General features: G+C 38.0%; 1 pseudogene; it reads left to right on the top strand.

Annotated features, from left to right (window-relative positions):
- Window positions 1-3,578: 3,578 nt before the first annotated feature.
- Window positions 3,579-4,077, top strand: LOC100752189 (annotated as a pseudogene).
- The last annotated feature ends 310 nt before the right edge of the window (window positions 4,078-4,387 follow it).

Raw genomic sequence — 4,387 nt, 5'->3', positions numbered from 1 at the left:
CATCTATTTTTAATTAGTCAATCAACTAATTCAGTAGTTTGTTACTTGTGTGTATGGATGTTTTGTCTGCACGCTCACTAAATGTGTACCCTATATCTATGGAAGTAAGCAGAAGGTGTGGATCCATAGAATTGGAGTTACAGATGGGTTAATCCCTAGTCCTGTGTAAGAACAATGGGTGTATTTAACTGCTGTACCATCTCTCCAGCACTTTGAAATACTTCTCATCTTTTCTCAGAAGCCTCCTCCTTGCTGTATGTTCATCTGGCCTTTCTGCTGTACATGCTCATACACCAGCTATATAGAGTAAGTCCCCTATAACAGTCTATTGCCTCCTTTAACCCTGTAAGTATAGTTGAATTTAGAAGAGCTGAGAGTTATGGCTTCAACATGAATTATAGTGAATGCAATTCAGCATGAAAAGGGAATCATGAGACAATACATGTTGGCAGCCCCTAGAAGATGGGAATACTACATTTTTCTCCTTTAATATATTAAATGTTGAGATGATTTATTGCCCAGAAGTAGCTAACTAATAGCACCCCATTGACAAGTGGGGTCATGGCAAAGGAAAGAAGGGTTGAGATTCAAGCTCCAAACATTCTCATGGAGGATAGTAGGACTATCGTGATTTTATCACAATTTGTGTGTATACCGTGACTTGTCTGATATACTAAGTAAGGCCATGATAACATATATTGTGTTTATGCTCTGTGTCTGGAAGAGTGCTAATGGGACACTTGAATCACTTATTTAATCTTTGCCACAAACCTAGATGACATATTCATGACTAGTTATTTTTTAGGTGAAGAAATTCTCTGAAGTTAGAAGCTACTGGTCTCATACCCACCTGACTTCCTGACATTTGATCATACACATTCAAAATACCCTTCATTGAGTAAAACATGTTTTATACATAAATACATTATTTCTCAAACACTTGTAGATTTGACTGATATTATATTATTGTTGTCTTCAATTACATATTATTTTGCTTTAGTATTAAAAATAATTTTAGTCAGAGACATCCTCCACTCCCATTTTTGCCAACTTTTTTGACACTTGTCCTCCTATCAGATTGCCTTGTCCAGCCTTGATATGAGGGTAGTCTCATTTTGTAACTTTTTATGGCATGTTCAATTGATATCCCTGGCAGTATATCTCAGGAATAGCAGAAGTGGGGGAAGGGACTGAGAGGAGAGGATGGAGAAGAAACTGCAGATGGAATGTAATATATGAGGAAAGAATAAATAAATAAAATTTTAAGAATCATTTTATATTCTAATCATTTATACACCAATTTATTATTTTCCCATATCAGTATTTAGAACCAAATGACTAAAATTCACTATTTCATATGCTCATATGAATTAATATAGAATTAACCTATGTAAAATAACATTCAAATGTAGATATCTTTATAAATCCCTATATTTTTCCCTTACCATTTTTTTATTTTTGATACTCTCAAAGTTTATAAATAAGAAGTACAAATTTTAAAAAGTGATGTAATCATAGCTAATATTTAATGTCTGTCTACTGTCTATTGACTGTAAAATGTATGAATGGGTCATGCACAACACAAAGTACTTCAAATATGTTGTCCCTTTGTCCCCCCAAACAACCCATATGTAGCCTAATTTTACCAATGAGAAAATGAGTCACTGAAAAGTTAAGTGAAGTTCTCATGACCACACCTTTATAAAAGGCAGAACTGGAAGACAAACCCAGAAATCTAATGTCATATTCCTGACTCAGGCATGCCTCCCACAGGTCACTGCTATGTAGCATACCTATGGCATGAGATGACTTAGTGGTTCAGAGAACGTGCTTCTTTTCCAGAGGACTTGAGTTTGGTTCCCAGAACCCACATTGGGTGACTCACAACCATAAGGCTTACCTATAATTCTACCTTCAGGGCATCTAATGCCTTGTTCTTGCCTCTAATGGCACTATCATGTATGTGGATACACATACATAAAAACAAATCTAGAATTCCTAGTGCTGTACAACACAGACTAGATTAAATTTGCTCCTAGAATTTACTGTAGAATCTTGTTAGAAATATTGTCTATTCTTTTATCATATATATATATATATATATATATATATATATATATATTTGTGAAAAATTATTTTTGAAATGGGCAGTGTTGGTGCATGCCTTTAATCCCAGCACTTGAAAGCCAGAAGCAGACAGATCTTTGTGAGTGTAAGGCCAGCCTGGTCTACAGAGTGAGTTCCAGGACAGTCAGGGTTACACATGAAACCCTATCTTTAAAAAAATAAATAAATAAATAAGGAAGGAAGAAAAGAAGGAAGGGATGGAGGAAGAGAAGGAGGAAGGGGGAAGCAGGGAGGAAGGCAAGAAAGGAAGAAAGCAAGCAAGCATGCATATAGGCTTATAGTAAAGCTCATGTGTACAGCCAACCCCCCCCACACACATCAAGTTTGGAAAATGTGTTTTAATTATTCTCCTATCTGAAGCTATGTAGTATCTGAACTAAACTGTTCAACAGTGTCTTACATGCATTTGGAGAGTTCTCTTCTCAAGGCTGTGCTGTTCTTCCATGGATACGCACTCAACTAATTTTCATTTTCTGGCTGAATTTCACTTGCTAAGCATTTCCTAACCTGTTTAATATGTCTGTGGGTGTTCCTACCTACATAAATTCTAACTCTTCTCTCAGCCTGGTTGCATGAACAAGTTGCAGAAGAATGGATGGGGGCCAATTCAATTGAGATCATCTCTTCTGATATATACACACACACATATATATGTATATATATATAGATAGATAGATAGATAATCTTTAAGCACATCAGTAGCCTTCCTGCTTTAAAGTCATTAACCTTATGCTAATATGCTAATTACATCACTGTTGCATTTCTAAAAGCCACATTATTAATTCTAATATGCTGCTCTTGGCCTGTGGTAGAAGCATTATAGATAATGGGAGCAAATGAAGATGTCTCAAGAGCAAAATTTTATCTGCATATGTTAGAATCGAGCTGATGGGATCTGTTCTCTACTCCAGATGTCTTGAAAATAACTTTTCTTCTCAATGTACTCTCTCCATATACTCTCCTTCCTGGTTTGTTATGAGTGATGGACTGCAAAATATAAAAATTGATGAACGGCCTCTCTTTTCCATGCTCTCACCAGATGAACTGGCCAAACACGACAGCTTTGAAAAATTGATGTATTTTATTGGCCAGATAAAAGGGGGATCTTCTTGTCAAATATTTTTGCTGTAGCAATTCTTTCCAGGATGAGATCATTGACTGTACTTATCTTACTCAGCCCTCTAACTTAGTAGGAAAATATGATAGTATGTTACATGTAGGGACAGGATTCCGCAACCCTTAATGTGTCATACATACTCCAAAGTGCTTAGGAATATAAAAATCTAGGATACATAGTATTTTAAGATTCTCAGAGCAACATGTTCTCTCCCAGAGAAGCCCCGGTTTCCTGTCTCAACAGTGCTCTCTGACCCCAGCCAGCAGTTCAGGGACAGAACCCTTTGCAACCTCAGTAGTTTCCCTGCTCTAGCATCACCATCGCTCCAGCCACTATGACCACCCTGTCTCCCTCGAAAGTATACCAGAACTACCACCAGGACACCAGATCAACCTGGAACTGTATGCCTCCCATGTCTATCTGTCTAACTGTCTATGTCTTGCAACTTCGACCAGGATGATGTGGCTCTAAAAAACTTTACCAAATACCATTTCTACCAATCTCATGAGGAGAGGAAACAGGCTGAGAAACTGAGAAACTGAGAAGCTGCAGAACCAACAGGTGGCTGAATCTTCCTGCAGGAGGATATCAAGAAACCAGACCGTGATGACTGGGAGAGCGGGCTGAACGCAATGGAGTGTGCACTGAACTTGGAAAAGAGTGTGAATCAGTCACTCCTGGAACTGCACAAACTGGCTACTGACAAAAATGACCCCCACTTGCGTGACTTCATTGAGACGCATTACCTGAATGAGCAGGGGAAATCCATCAAAGAACTGGGTGGCCACGTGACTGACTTGAAAGATGGGAGCCCCTGAAACTGGCATGACAGAATATCTCTTTGACACCCCAAGCCACCAGTGACATCACTGGTCACTGAGGCAGTGCATGCATGTCGAGCTGTTACCTTTTCTATAAATCACCAAAACATCTGCTTTAAGTTCTTTAATTTGTGTCATTTCCTCAAATAAAGAATTTTGACACCCCCCCCAAAAAAAAAGATTCTTGGAGCTCCAGTGGTGCAATCAGTATTTTAAGATTCCCATCAATGAGGAACCCTAGCAGCTATAGAAGGAACTAAATTACAAAAGTATCATTCATCAAAAGGTTTTGTTTTTCTCCACAGAATAAGCTCTGTCCTTT

The sequence above is a fragment of the Cricetulus griseus genome, chromosome 5 (genome assembly GCF_003668045.3).
Source record: "Cricetulus griseus strain 17A/GY chromosome 5, alternate assembly CriGri-PICRH-1.0, whole genome shotgun sequence".
In the NCBI taxonomy this organism is placed as follows: Eukaryota; Metazoa; Chordata; class Mammalia; order Rodentia; family Cricetidae; genus Cricetulus; species Cricetulus griseus.
This window is presented reverse-complemented; position numbering and strand designations above follow the sequence as displayed.